The 16,535-nt window shown below is 45.6% G+C and overlaps 1 pseudogene; it reads right to left on the reverse strand.

Moving 5' to 3' along the window:
• Window positions 1–10,417: 10,417 nt before the first annotated feature.
• LOC147718677 (ATP synthase peripheral stalk subunit b, mitochondrial pseudogene) overlaps window positions 10,418–16,535 on the reverse strand; it is a 33,873-nt pseudogene continuing 27,755 nt past the window's right edge.

A 16,535-nucleotide genomic window follows, 5' to 3' on the forward strand; every position in this document is an offset into this window, starting at 1 on the left:
TTTTTACGTAGGTCAGGCAGAGATTTCCGGAAGGTCAGAATCTCTTGCCGGTCTCATGGTTGGTAGACCCAATTGTACACTACCCGTCCCTTTGCGTCTTTGTTGTTTGCGTCATCATGAGTCCCTTCACCTCGTGGAGGAACCCAGTAAGGGGCAGCCTCTCGTATCGGCATCATGGTGTTAGATCGTTCAGTCTGTGGTTCGGTTGCTATGGATGTTGTGGATTCGATTTTCGGCTTTTGTTCAGTGAGGTGGCGGAAAACCTCAAGCGTACGCGTAAGGAGGTCCGTCACATCACTCTCACTCTCACCCCCGATATCGACCTTCCGGTACAGAGTCGTTAGGCTCTGGGGACCTTTTTCTTGATACCGGTCCTCGTATGCGTTTAAGACGTGGTAACACAGTTGTACAGTAAAGTGTCGTCTGTGACTCCCTGTATAAGAATTAAACACATCCGTGACGGACTCTTCATCTTCCCTCTTCTCTACCAGTATCTTTGCTATCTTGTCGACCCCTGCTCGCTCATTTTTGTTTAGTCTATATGTTCTTGCAGGACCAACCCTTCGGGCCTCTGGGTCACCAAACGTTGTCGTTTGCGTAGCATCTAATACAAGGAGTTCAGCCGGCACAGAGGCCATGGGGGCTGAAGCCGTGGTGCTACTCTCGCTTGTACCTGGGGGTAGTGGGTGCTGTGCTAAGGGTTGGGAAGGGGCATATGGAGGGGGCATGTGGATGATCGGAGGACCTAGCAGCAGATCATCGTTGGTTCGCTGTTTCGAGTGTAATTCAGGGTAGAGCGTGGAGGGTGTTCTAACCAGACACTGGCTTGACGTTTCTATTTCTAGCTTCTGTTTGGTATCCTGTCTTTCTTTTATCTCTTTCTCTAGTTTCTGGGCCGCTAGGTGGGCTGCTTTCCGCAGCTCTTTTCCCAACCTACTCTCAGTTCTCTTTTTACGTTGTTCGGCTTCTTTTCGCCACATGCCGAAGCTGTCAAGCATAGTGGGCGTCGTCTTGTTTTTACCAAGGGCTGTTTCTAGTGCGTTTATTTTATCGTCTTCAAAGGATCCTACCAGTGGCCACTGACTTTCTCGATCCTTTTTCGTATATTTATGCCACAGCTGGCTATAGGCTATAGCGATTAATCCATGCTTCATGAACATGTCCTTATTAGAGGTGCCTTCCAGCGGGGCCGGATGGTTCACCTCTAATAAGCGGTCCGGGCTAAACAGGCTACTAACCAGGGGGGAGAAGACAGGCATGACGGATCACAATGGGATAATAGTCAGCACTACCTATCTTATCACTGCTTGCAAAGACTAGACAGAATATTTCTATTCTACGTTGTTTGCAGGTAGTGAATACCTCATGAACCAATCTTGAGCAATCAATGTTAGGTCAAAAATAAAAAATCAATATGGTCAATGGGGAGAATAAGTAGGCTCGCAAAGGTCCGCGTCACCTACCCTTTCACTATCTGCAAAGATGGGACCTAATCTTCCCTGTTTGCAGACAGAGAATCTCCAGAAAACAATCTATAACAGTCAATCAATGGGGGGGAGGGGCAATTGTTCAGTGGGGGAGAAAGATAGGTCCGACGGATGCGTACCTATCCTTCGCGGTTTATAAAGGGAGAGCCTGTTGTTTCTCCGTTTGCAGACAGCGAATCTCCAAATAAATTAACAAAAAGTAATACTAGTATTTTCTCATCAATTATCAATCACTTTTCAATTATCAATCACTTTCGCAATTCGTCGTGTTTACACGACCTTACCCGGACCGCATGGATAGTTTCTTGTCTTCCGAATCCAGCACCCGATCGTCCTCTTCTCTTCGTAATCCACGTGGCACTCCTGATGGTTCCCAGTCAGGACCGCAGATCACTCGGGAGAGGTCTGTTCGGAACCAGTGAAGTTCTGATGATCGGCTGTCAGACGAGGGTCTATCGGACAGGGTACCTTCCGATCGTTGCAGTTGTTCACTCTGTCGTCAGGACCTCTCCCACTGGATCCACGGGTCGCTGATGGGCCCCACGTTTGGGACGCCAATTGTAAAAAGGGGTTCAAAGACAACCAGTAACCAAAGACCCTTTTATGTTGCCCGGCGGTGTCGCCTCTATGACCCACCAATATTAATCAACGAAGAAGCAGGCGCTGGAGACTGGAAGGCAGGAAACTAGGATTTTATTCTCTCAGGAGGAGAACACATCAGTTCAGACAGCAAGTATCATCACGAGGTGCTCTAACCACATTTCTGAGGCCTGGCCTCTTATACTAGGGTTTATGACCTTTATTGCACGTAACACATTCTCGCCACATTTTGATATTTGAAAGAACATCCTCGGAATCTCCCCTACAGGCCCGTTCCCACATACATTTACAGTTGAATTCCCCACCCCGGTCACAACAGGTGATGATTGTCACGCAGCAGGGCATTCCGCCGATTTACGGAATGCATGGGGTTGATCGGATCTCATAGGGTGGGGGCTTTGATCGGCTCGAGGGTCTTTTGATGGGGAGGGGAAGCTTCCTACTGTACGGGGTAATAAACAGTATCCGCAGGGCCAGGTGGTGGCCTGGGAATAAGGAAGACAAACGGGGACGCAGGAAAAGGGGGTTTGCATCAAAAGGATCTGAGACCATGAAAGGAATGAAGGGAGGTGTCGCGCTGGGAACAGGATGGGGTTCTGTGGCGGAGCTGCGCTGAAGAGGGGTTTATGACCCAAGGCATGAGAGAGCGGGGGTTGTCAACGTGCGGGGGATGTTTGCGAGGTTAGGAGAGAGAGAGAGAGACGCGCTGGCTATCAGCGATGGACCGGGAGACCATGATGCTCAAAATGGCTGCTGCTTACGCGCACGAATGGGCTCGAAAGGGGCAAGATGGCGCCGATAATGTTGACGTTTGTAGTCTAATCTTTAACAAGTGGACCTTAAAAACACTCCTTTAGAAGATCCAGATGGAACGTTGTATGTAGACGGTTCATGTTTTAAATTGCCGAATGGTGATGTGACCACTGCGTATGCTGTTGTAACTTTGAGTACTGTTGTGGAAGCTGCAAGATTGAATCAGAGTTCTGCCCAGGCTGCAGAACTGATTGCCTTAACTAGAGCATGTGTGTTGTCGAAAGATAAACGTGTGAATGTGTATACTGACAGTCAGTATGCATTTGGTGTTGCGCATAGCTTTGGACGGTTGTGGAGAGAGAGAGGTTTTATGACGTCGCATGGTACGAAGATTCAGCATGGCCAGCTTGTGAATGATCTTTTGGATGCACTCACGTTGCCTAAGCAGGTAGCGATTGTTAAATGTAGTGCACATCGTAAGGTGACGGATGATGTTGGACGTGGTAATGCGTTTGCGGATGAGACTGCTAAGGAGACTGCCCGGAACCTTAGCACTCGAATGTATGTGGCAAGTTCGGTTAGGTGGCCTGCGGAGACTAGTATGTGTGAGGACACTATCGAGAGTGTGAAGGCGATACAAAATGAGGCTACTGAGACTGAAAAGAAGAAGTGGAATGAGAGTACGGGAAAGTTGGATGCGAATGGTTGTTGGGTAGACTTGTCGGAACATAAGAGGTGGATGTTGCCAGATGCGTATGTGCTGGCTATTGTGACAATGGCACATGGGTTACCACATATTAGCGTGAAAGGTATTTGTAAGTTGCTGTCCCCTGTGTGGAAGAATGATGGTATCACGAAATGTGCTGAACGATTGGTTAAGAATTGTATGGTATGTATGTTGTACAATCCTGGTAAGGGAACCCCAACTCCTCCTGGTAGTTTTGCTCCCCCTTCGTGTCCCTTTGAGGTGATTCAATTAGACTTCATCCATATGGAGCGATGCAATAACCTGAAATATGTTTTAGTTGTGGTTTGCCCGTTCTCCCGATGGATTGAAGCCTATCCTCTCAAGGACAACACTGCTTTGTCAACGGCAAAAATCCTACTGAAGGAATACTTTCCTCGGTACGGAATGCCTCGGGTTGTGTGGTCTGATAACGGAAGTGAGTTTGTGGGGAGTGTGATGAAGAGTGTGTGCAAAGGCCTTGGAATTAATCAAAAATTCCATAGCGCCAATCATCCCCAGTCAGCTGGTTTGGTTGAAGGATATAACGGCACCCTTAAACTAAAACTAGCGAAGATTCAGGCTACGACTGGTCTTTCGTGGCCTGACCTCTACCCTTAGCCTTACTGTCAACAAGGGCAACCGTACACTCCCGAGTAGGGCTTAGTCCCTATGAAATAGTGTTCGGCCGCCCTGCGAATGTGTGGGGGGTACCTAGACCGGGTGTGTTCCGTGATCTTGAGTACCCAATGTTGATTGACTATCTTCATGATCTGACTGCTAAACTGAGGTTAATTCACCAACAGGTTTACGAAGCATTGCCGATGCAGACGGAGGGTCCAGGCCACCAGCTCCAGCCCGGAGACTGGGTGGTCACCAGAAATTTTGCTCGGAAGAAGAACTTGGAGCCCAGGTTCACCGGACCCTACCAGGTCCTCCTTGCCACGAGAACTGCCGTTCGTTTAGAGGGCCGGAAAAATTGGGTGCATGCCACCCATACGAAGAAAGTTCCTATTCCGTTACCGGCAGACTCGTGGGTGAGGAGGGGCATTGCTTCAATTGAGTCCGAAGGATTGCCGGCGTTTGTACCTTTCAGCGACGCACAACCTGTCGGAGAATCCCCAGTGCAGCAGAGAGATACTGTTGAACATTTGTCATCAAAAGATTCGAGACCAGAATATTCGACTGATCAACAGAACTCTGTTTCTTCAACAGATCCTTTATTCGATGAACAGACACGTCCTGGGAAAACTCGATACTTTTTGCGATCCAGTACTAAGGACAAATAAAGTTTTGTTTTGCCCCTTGGCAATTACATTATCCCGTTTTCCACGATCAGTCTGAACACCTGTATCATTGCAATTATTCTTGTATATATTGAAGGTTTTTTTCTATGTATTTTGCTTCCACAGCTGAGAGACATTGCATATATATTGTAAATAAAGGCCGTAGGGCCGCGCGCGTACTTCCTTCTGGTTAGTAGGTCTTGACGCAAGGTTAAAGACCGTCGGTTCCTGGGAACTCCTAGGGATTGACTATTGCTACACAGAACGAAGTGCGTCAAGAAACGTTGCGGACGGTCATAGGGGATGGCGTTTTCAAAGCTGATGGACGTGGAAAAAGCACAGGCACAAAGATTTGAGCTACAACAACTTAGCCGTACGAAATGTTTTATGTTTCAAATATTCATATTGCTGTTGACTGTTTCTGCATTATTGGCGGGTGAGGTGTATTACACGATGTCTTACTTTTTGCCTTCTGCCATACCTACTCCTACTCCTACTTCTGACTCTAAACTTACCTCTACTGCATCTCCTCATTCTTTTCATATCTTACCCGAACACGAGCAGGCTAGACGTGCAGAATTTCGCAATAATTCCTTTATTCAGCTCCTTCACCAGCACCAGTTAGTGGTTAACACTACTAATTGTTGGGTGTGTGGGTTGATGCCACATACCACAGATAAGGGAATTCCATATTTGGTTTTACCGTATAGTTCCTAGGGTTCCGCTTGAGCATTCCAAACAATGTTTCGAAGCGCACTAGGTTCCCACCCCAATCGAGAGCCACGATCCCCCTACTCTGGCCCTGGCTCGTATCAAAAGCCTTTGTCTATAGCGATAGAGGATTTAGATAGAGATATCTATGAACCCTCGCTTATTCCAGAAGAAGAGGTACAAGCCTATAGGGTCCTGAGTAGAGGCGAGTATAGTGTGTTCGCCAGTGAAAAACAGCTTAAAAGCTCGCCTCCGATATGGGTCGTACCCCACATTGGTAATTTTTGTTTAATCGGTCGTGGCCGAAGATCGAAAGCCCGACTTGGAGAGAGTGCTTGCACTGAAAATTACATTTTGCCGATGGTCTCGTCCCCTGTGTTTCTGGCTGCCAAGGGTACATACTTTATCTGCCATGATCGTGCGTATGCATGGTTGCCCTTCGACTTTGTGGGCTCATGTTTTATCGCAAATTTGTTGCCTCCGACGTTCACTGTAGATGCAGACTATCACAAGACCAGAGTTGTGAGAGGCGTAATTAGCAAAGAGGACACTGCCGGTCAAGAGGCAGGAGACTTTTTCAAGGGTTTCCTCCCGTTTTGGGGGCCTATGGTTAATAGTAGGAACCTGAGACAATTGACTCGAGTGGTGGAATCGACAGCTAATATTACTGCCAGTGCCCTTGGTAATATCACCACAGAACTTCAGGCGGATAGACTTATGACGTTACAAAACCATATGGTTTTAGACGTGATCTTAGCAGATCGAGGTGGGGTATGCAAGGTGATCCATTCGAGCTGCTGTATTTTCATTCCAGATAACGCCCCGACCGTCTATCAAGCCATCTCAAAGTTGCATGAGATCTCTGAGTCCATACACGTGGACGTAGGGGATTGGACGCTACTTTGGTGGTTTTGGGGCCTGATGTCGACTTGGGGTGGGATGATTCTGATGATTATCGGAGTTGTTGTGGCATTCCTGTTCACGTGTTGCCTTTGTGTGCAGTGTGGTCCTGCCTTATGTGGCCTCTGTGCTACAGCGTGTATAAGACAGCCGCCTGTTACTAAAGAAGCTCGATTGGACAGAGCTATGTTACAGCAACATCTAGATGGTCTGATGAATATCGAGTATGATTCCGACTAGTGCTTGCCTACATGAGGGCAAAAGGAGCGTCTGAGGTTCCGTGACAATTGTAAGTGGAGTTTTCGAATCGCACGAATATGGTCGAGTCTGGTATCTATGAACCGCAAATGACGAGTTTAGTGGGTGTATGCAGTTTCGCTGTGCTGACCTAAACCGTTCGTCTGTTACGTGGGTTATTCTATCTGTACCCACGGGTTCCATCTTAGATATGGCATCCATTTTGTTTCTTGCCCTCAAGTAGCCAGCGAGCGGACGTTGTCCGCTTCGCGACCCTGGGATTTCCAAGATATGTACGGAAGACACATGTCCTTTGAAAATGTCTTTATGACGAGGGGGATGATACTGTAAGGCAAATGGCCCCGCACGAGGCTCATCTTGCCGTGCCGGTTTATTGTCTCAGCCGTGCATCTCATTAGGCACGTCCCTTTGATGCCTGTAGCTCCTGTTTCCCCGACACCTCCTCTTTTACACCCTTCCCAATTTCCCACTGTCTCCATCTTCCTCCGCACCTGTCCTTGTTCCTCCTTCGATCTGTTTTATTGCTGAATGGAATGTACTAATGGTGGGAAGATGGGTTTATACAGTTGGGAACCGCCAAATGTTTTTGCACTTATGTTCCGGACCTTGAATGTATCAAAGAGACCAAAGCGACCCCTCTGGGGGATAATCATGGGAACCGAGCCATAAACCTTTGTGTACCATGTAAACCTATGGGTGAATTATGTATAAAAGGAGCGGTCCACAGAACCAATTTGAAGCAGTCTCCACAAGTAGCACGCGTTGTACTTGCCGTGACTTCTGTGTTCCCTGCAGTAAATAAAGCTCGAATCTTTGACGCCGAAGGAAGTGTCCCGTGTCTCTGTCATTTGTACGCCGGAGCAGGTTACCCACGAAGGTTTCAGGTGTTGTCCCCTGGCACCGCTGGGTCTTAAATAACCTAATCCTTCAAATCTACCAGCAAAATTTAGGGTTATCTCACCCCAGCAGGGCCAGAGGGGAGTGGGGTGGGGAGAGCTCAATGTGTCCCAGTCTAACAGCGCAGTAACATGCTTAGGGTGCAGCAAACACATTTGTTCCACCCAAAAGAGCACCATGAAGCCTCCAACAGGCCACAAAACTGAGGGGGTGGTTAACCCTGCTCCAGGCCAGAACACTCTAGAAGGGTGTAACACCGGGCACCATCCACCGCTGCTTCTGGGTCATTTCTGACATCCGCTCCCTCCATCCATCATATCTGTGTCTTTTACTTTCTCGCCCTAAGTGCGCAGGGTATGCCGAAACAGAGCCAGACTGGCAGTAGCGGGCACCAGGCATTGCCCTGGTAGGCAGCCAGGATGGGGGTTGTTTTTGTTACAGAGGGACGGCATTATCGGGCCCCTGTAAAAAAAATCAGCCAAAACAGGACCAAGCAAACAGCTCGGCCATACCCCCCGGACCGCCAGCCGAGTAGTTTGCCAGTGCCGGATTCGGTTACCAGTCTGGCCCTGTGCCCAGACGTGGGTCCCGGGTTCACTGTGCCACTGGATTTAAGCTAGCCTGGCTGATATGGGGTGATGCCCTGAAAATGGTCCCAGGATGCTTAATTCCTGTCCAGGGAGGACCTGCCTTGGCAGTTCAGGCTGGACTGTTCCCATGAGGCACAGGGTCAAGATGTATTTGCATACGTCTGGGTCTAAACTGGGGTGACATGGTGAGCAGAAGAATGATAGATTTATTCCATATGTATTGACTGGGGAAATATTTGCTCCATCGGGGTGCAGACTATGCCTCCTTACCTTTCCCTCTGTTCATACTTTTTTGTGTTTCTTTTCAGACTGATATGGAGATCTTTTAAATTATAGTAGAGCTTCCTTCATACTCGACTGCCACAATCTTTTCTGTATTGACGTTTATCAGCTTTTTCAGAAAGATGCCTCAGCCTTGGGTTTCAAGAGGTTTATTTCAATTGACTTTTGAGTTAGAGCAAAGAAAAGGGAGTTTGCTTTCTGCCGAGATGGTTATGCTATGACATGCTCTGTGATTGGTGGACTGGCGGTGAGCTCATCTGGACTCTGGACTGCTAATCTCAGTGTATTCAGATACTGTCATCCATTTTCTTCTGCTTAATTGTTTATGTATATATTTCAATTGTTTCTTGAGAATGCAGTAAAAAGGTAAAGTCCAAATTATCATCTCTGTGTCTACAATTCAGACCTCCGGTCATGGTAGTGGGGAAGATTTTTAGTTCTACAATTGTTAATGACTTTGGAAGAGATAACTTTTAGGTACATTTTATTAAAAGAATATTTCATGCATGTTTTATACATTTCACCCACTTGATAAAATATGACTTCATCTAGTTGTCTCCAAGTTTGCTCAAACTGTCAACATTGTATGTCACATTACAGTGTTATCCATTGTTTATGTTTTTGAAACTTTCATGGAAGAAGCACTTCACATTTTAATAGCACTGTGCAATACACTGATACAAGTACAGCGGTTATGCTGTATTGCATCAGAACGGCAGAGGATCCACATTTTTACGATTGACAAGTAAATTTATTAGGAATGTATGTTTTTACAACACGTGCAATTACCACGCATGACTTTCCCACGAAGCCTTAACCATGCAGCTGTCTTTACTATGCATGCCATTACCACCATGCATTGTAAGCATATATAAGGAACACATTCATCATTTTTACATTTGAAATAACTTCTAGTTGATAGATAGATAGATAGATAGATAGATAGATAGATAGATAGATAGATAGATAGATAGATAGATAGATAGATAGGAAGATAGATAGATATATTTTTTTAATAATACTTTTTTCTTTTTGGGGGGTCCCATGTTTTTAATTTACTCCAAACCTTCCATTACCACTTTCCACCCTTAAACCTTGAAAAAACCCTCATCTTGTTTTATCATTGCCCACCCTTAAACCCTAAAATTACACTTACCTTTTTTTACCACCCCACCCACTAAACCACAAAATTACCCTTTCCTCCCTTTACCACTACCCACCCCAACACCCTAAAAATACCCTTTTCTCCCTTTATAAGTACTCTCACCGAAACATGTTTTTTACAATACCGTAATAATGATATAAAAAAAAACATGCGTAGTAAAGGCACAGATATTTACTTGTGCGGTACTTACCTACGTGCTAAAGGCTAGATGGTAAATACACTGTGGTAAAGACTTCATTGTAAAGTATGTTTCCCGTTTATCAGGCTACCTTTTGAGTTAAATAAGAAAGGGAATCTCTTCGCTCCTTGGAGGAGTGCTTTTCGTAAGAGCACAAGGCGCGTTTATTGGATTGGGTACGTCGAAGATTTCCCCTTTATTGAGGTGTGCGTGAAGCGTTCTCCGGGCGCCGAAACCCATCCGGAACCTACATATTTACTACTTTCTGTACCGAGCTATTAAGTGCGCTGGGGTAGGCGTTTTCTGTTCAAGCTACACCCGACTCGGACAACCGGAAGTGGGATGAGCCTTCTCAATGGAGCCCAAATAATGAGCATACATACCATCGCCTTTGCACGTGGCCGGGTGACTCGTGCCGTCCTCCTTCTATAATCGAAGGTTCAGGGTAAATCATCATCATGTTTCTTTTTATTTCTCTGGTGTATAAATATATATATATTAGATTATTATATGGCACGGTATCTGAACAGATCAAGTCAAGTACCTCTCTCACATGAGGTGTGAAGACTCATGTTTACAAGATGGCTTATACAGTCTGGGATAGCGCCTTGATATCCGAAATGCACTTTACTATACTCCCTTTCTTCTATTGCGCAGAGACATTCTGGTAACGTTTTTCTCCACCCATTTCAACATGCCAGCTTCACCTTGGTACCGGCGGGACTTCACGTGCTGCAGGTTGACATGATAGTCTAAGCGCTTCTTCGCCTCGTGGTGAAGGTGAGGCTTCTCCCGGTAATGTGATTCGAGTACCATGACAACGGTGTTTCTCTGGGCATCAAACATGAAATGGCGTCCCTCGAACCGTCACTGTACTTGGGTCTCGTCTGTGATTGCCGGATCGAGGGCATCAATTGCTGAATCTTTCGCCTCTTGGGCTTCAGCGACTTCCTTCTCGTTCAATTTATCAGCAAAAGCTGCTATTTTGCGTCCAAATAGCATAATTCCATAAATGATGGAAACACCAGTGGATGCGTCAGCAACGGTAAATTACATAGGTTTCTTTTGAAAGCATGCACAGCAGCAGCCCAGTGCCCTGCACACCGGGGCCTGTGACTCCTGTATTTGGATATAGGAGCTGAAAAAATTATTGGCGGACTTTCCCTCGTTTCTCCGGAAGTGGTGCAACGGGAGCTGGTCGGTATGGAGAGGTAGTAATTTTTTGTTGTTGCAGATTTACACAGTGCGAACTGGACCGGAAGGTATTGGAGCGCTTTACATGAGCACCAGTTTCATTACACAAGGACACATTTATTTTTTGATAGGTGCGGGGAGGTTACGTGATTAGCCCAGAATTAAAGGAAGCTGAGCCGATGCCGAGACTCGAACCTGGTTCCACTGCACCATAATCGCTCACACCTCTCCCCTGCATGAAATAAACTGACACTGAGGTGCACAGAGATTTTTTTAAGGGAGAAGGGCAAATCCGAGCCGCCCTGGTCAACATGCCTGCTAGTCTCCAGTGTACTGCTGTCACCACTAGCTCCAAGGACACTTCTTTCTACTTTAAGTGTCATTGGTGCATAGGTGTAATATTAATAACTATATGGCCATATATACCGCACTTCTGAGTTTATAAATATCGTAGCGAAACGCGGTCATAATACGCAATTCATGGTAAGCAAGTTGCTTCTCCTAAAGGGTTAAGTGCCGAGGCTTCTTATATATAGAGCATTTTAACTCTTAACGTCCAGAACACTGCATGTCGTCAGCGGCGAGTGTTTAGTGCACTGGCCATCCGGTCGGTGCACTAGTTCGTAGCACTATAAATACCATATAGCGCTATTTTTGTCCTTTACATGATGTCACACCGTTTATCGACCTTAGAACCACGAGAGGCCGGGTGAGCTCGACTTGGTTTGAGCGTTTAGCGCCTCATACACTGATCGCGAATGGACCGGATCTGATTTGAACGAACGATTTGCTCGACCCCTCATCACTTCAGCTGTGCCTTCGATGCATCTCAAGGTGCTTCGCACGTTTGTACCATGACATTAACACAGCGTCGTGACATTAACGCCACATGACCCGAAATCCCACACTTTTGGTTCAATTGGCTGTGTAAAACCAACAACGTCACAGCGTCCCTCAAAAAGCGCGGTGAACGCGCAGCATGCGTGCTGATTATAAACGGCTTCAAAGCTCCCTTTTCGTTTTCTTGGCGTGTGTGCCGGGCAGGCTGTTCTACTTTTGTTTTCCGAGCAAATAAATCAGCAACCCTAGACAAGAAAAGGCGCTTTCTAGACAAGAAGCAGAGCGTTCTCCGTGGCCTCCTCTGCGCCATTGTGGCGGGGAAGGTTCAGACGAACCCTCGCCCTAACAGAGACCTCGCGGGGCACTGAGTTTCACAAGAAGTTCAAGTTCAAAGTTTATTGGCACGGTGGCACCTCAAACAGAACAATAACAATTGGGAAACGAGGCACGTGCTACACAAGCAGATCGCCAATTCCGAACAGCTCCACTCTGGAGCCACTTTCAGTACAAACGTAACCTAACATTGCTAATTTATGACACACTTTCCATCTTATTTAGGATCGATGTTTTGGTTACTTGGCTGAACAAACGGCACCGTTCTAAAATTCAATATCTATGCAGTTCTTACAGTGAATTAGGATATCCCTCCATAATTTTGGTTATTTTATCCAATTTAGGGGGTTATTTTTTCAAATGTTCGGGGTTATTTTCACTAAAGAGTTACCTCCCTATAGAAACAGACATCAGAGTGATTCTTAAAGCCTCTCTGAGTTCGTGCTAATTTAAACGCACCTCCTAGGTCTGCACGTCCAGCGCACCGTCATTTCGTTTTCTAAAAATGAGTCTTGGGACGAGAACGGCAGTATCATTACCTTTCTCAAGACGTAGCAGTGTCACTCACGAAATGCGCGCAAAATAGCCCCAAAAGACGCCATGAGACGAACAGACAGACGCAAAATTTGCGCCACACAGTTCTGCCTTTTATGTTTTTTTTGTGTTTTGACAACTAACGAGTTATGTCTAAAAGAGCATGTGGTAAGAGGGTTAAAACGGTCCGCGGCTCCCACTGAATGCCTCAACCTTTTTCGTTATAATTGTGATCAATCTTTGTTTATGGTCTGTATTCAGCCCAGTGATTTAATGAATTTAAATGCAAATACAAATCGGGGAACGAGGCTGTGGTGTAGATCCATTGTAAACAATGTAAATCAACGTGCACAGCACACGTGTTAAATTATTCCAAGAAACTGACTGATTTTGGATGATGTGGCAGGGCAGCTGCTGTACTTGTACGCTTTATGACTTTTGTAAATACTCCAAACCTTCAAATGATGAAATGGTGCTGAAAAGCAGCTACATTGCACCGGCAGCAGGAATTTACCTTTTCACCGCAAAAAAAACCTGAAGAAAACGTTCAACTGGTGTCTCTTGTTTAAGTGTGCCTTCCCGGCATTCTCGAATCTGTTTGAAAACGTTGGCCCAATATACCAGAAATGTAAAAATGTGAGTGACAATGCTTCATGACAGTAAAAAAGGCACCTACATTTATTCTAATAACATGTAAACACACCAAAGTGAGCGCGCGCACACGCAACACGCACAAGCACGCAGCCAGCGCACCAATGCGTACACGCGCAAAGACGCATCTCATCATAGGAACTGGGTAAAATAAAGAACAGAGCTCAAACAGACAATATTACCGCTGTAATAGATTACGGTAAGGAGAGTACAGAATACGAAAAATAGAATGAGAATCATTGTAATAATAATAACAATTATTGCTAATATTATAAATACCCGTGTGATTTTTTCTGGTTATTCTGCTTTTGAGTAGGAGTTTCAGGCTTTATTTGATAACATAATACTTCGCCCAATTAATGTTCATTTGATTTTAATTCTGAGAAAAGTGAACGTGATACCTCTCCAACAAACAGAAATATTTTTGCTTTCAGAATCTTCTAGGTCGCCCACACGCCTACGCTCTCTCATGAAATAATACAAAAAAGTATTTTTTTAGCAACATCTAAATTATCTTATTTTTCCTTGGAATTAGAGGTTTTTTCGTTGTAACCCCTAAGAGCGGCCCGCGTAGTTAAAACCTTTCATATGTTTTTTATTATTAAAATTATTCCTTTTTTCCTCTATTGATCTCATCAGTTCGATCATCTGTGATATTGACAGAAAAACGTGGAAACAGTACGTTAACGAATCACCTCGATCGCCTGCGACCGTCGCAACACCAGGATGACTGACTCCTGATATCCACAACACAGCATCCAAATATCGATCATTGACATTAGCAGGATCGCCTTCAGTTTCGAAGCCAGCATGATGACCTTGAAACTAGACAACATCAGCAAGATCGCCTATAATACTGAAATCAGCACGATTATCTTCTACATCCAAAATCAGCACGACCAACTTGTATATTCAAATCAGCACGACCGCCTTCAATACAAATATAACCATGGTAATTGGGGGTTCACATTGTATCTGTAATTGGGATTTCCGTTCTTCGTACCTCTTCCTGGGTGTTTTGGAGCGCTGGAATGGGAGAGGAGTAGTGATGGCTATTGGATCTCTGCTTCCGGGGTTTTTTATGAGGTGGCGGGGTTAAAGGCCAAGTGAAACAAGTTTGTTTTCAGTCTATTGGGTAAAGATGCTGAAGGCTTCTTTAAGTCAGTGATGTAGGGGAAGGTAGTGCCAAACATGGGATTCTTGTATGTTGAGTGGTCATGGCGAGAAGTTTATAGGCTACAAAATGTTAGTGTCTAGTCAACTGATGGGGCAAGAGGACCATCTTAAGGCAACTCTAGCTGCTTCATTGTAGTGCTTTGAGGACCACACACCTTGTCTTTAAATTCCTTATTTTGCACAACAGAAACCAGCTAGAGATTTAGCGCCGAGATAATGCAGTCAGCACGATTTAGTTCACATATGGTGTAAACTACATGTTTTTTTTGTTATTTTCAAGGTAGATTAGCAGTTTTGTTGACAGGCTTGTGTGGATAGTATTGCAGTAGATTATGCAAGGCATTATACCAGCTATGGCCAGAGATATTCTGTGCATTAAGACCCTTCTTGGAAGTCATATATTGTGAGAAGTTAGCCTGGCATATGAAGTCCACTAGTTCTAGTGGGCACCTTGCACCAGTCTAATCGACCGTTATTGATGGTGGTTGAAAAGTCAACCTTATAGAAAGCTATCCTAGGGGTACCAATGGCGAGCAGTCTTCAGGCTAAGACCTCAGAGAGAGAATTACGCTAGTTGTTTTACCAATTATTATCCCTTGAGTAACAAATGAAAGCACACCACACAAGGTATATATCAAATATATATGTATTTATTCTAAACGCAACCCCTCTGTACTCTTTATGAGATCAGAGGTAAAAGTACAATACAAGGAACTTAATTAGCATACAATAGTATACGTTTTACACAACGGGCCTTACAAACCATATACTAAAATAGAGGTATAAGAACCACGTGAGAGTTAGAAAGCAGGCCTGGGGCCTGTGGAATCCCTGGGGCTATTCATAATAACCAAAGTTTAGGATGTAGGAGACCCACGGGAGACGCGTGCAGTGTCTAAACACAGGCGCAGGTTACCTTTGACTTTCTATAGGAAACAAGTAAAAATTTTACAATTTAAGGACACTTCTAAATGAACTACGATGGAACCGAGGGCCAATACCCTTGAGACTTCCAGTGTTGTAAATTGACAGCAATGGGTTAGCATTAGCAGAAGCCATCTTGATGAATACAGGCCTCAGCAAGGCCTGCGACAAAGGGTTCGCCCTTCTGTGCACGGAAGCCTCAGACTACATAAAGAAATTGGCACGGAAACTTGTATAAACATGCTGCAAATCCCTCTAGCTAAACTTCAAGCAAAACTGCTATTTTTCTACCTGATCTGGCACTGGCAGCATCAGTCGGGGTAGAAACATCCTTCCAGCCGCGAGGACGACGAACGGGCTCAGGCATCTCGGATCAACACTGCCCTGCGCATCTCACGGTCTGACGTGCGAGACCGGAGAATCCAGCAACTCATGATGAAGTGCGGTGAGGCGCAAAGGAGATGCCGCCATTCAGTGATGTTGAATAATGAATCCCAAAACGCTTCCCCTGTAACAGGAAGATGTGTAGGGGTCATCAAAGAGCCGCAAATCTGGCGGCGGTGTCCCGAGTATCAAAGAATACAGAGCGGAGAGTCAAGATCGCCAGCATTGAAGAACCAGCAACCCTTTCTCTGCACCAGCGCTTCTTCGCTACAGATCCTTCTTTCCTTCCAGGACATTCAAGTAAGGATGGCTAACAAGGGGGGGGGCCGCACCTCAAAAATTAAAAGCGCTGCAAATACCATACTGGGAAACTCTACCCTGATGGCCTTATGGCAAAGGAAACCCGAGCTTAAAGGGGCTAAGGGTCGGTGCGGGGTGACAAAAACGGTGGGAAAAAAGACGGAGGTGAAAGTACCGAGAAAAGTCCTGGGGGGAGCGAAACTGCAAGCAATATCTCTGCAAAAAGAACACTCGCCCGCATCACAAAGGAGAATGACTGTGGGCAACCACTGATTACTAGTAGCTTTAGTGCAGGGGCAACTACGAGGGGGGAGGAAAGCAACCCCAAAATGGGGGGTGGGGGGTGTTTGGATGTAACTGCTGCGATG

This window comes from Lissotriton vulgaris, chromosome 4_1 (assembly GCF_964263255.1).
Source record: "Lissotriton vulgaris chromosome 4_1, aLisVul1.2, whole genome shotgun sequence".
NCBI lineage: Eukaryota > Metazoa > Chordata > Amphibia > Caudata > Salamandridae > Lissotriton > Lissotriton vulgaris.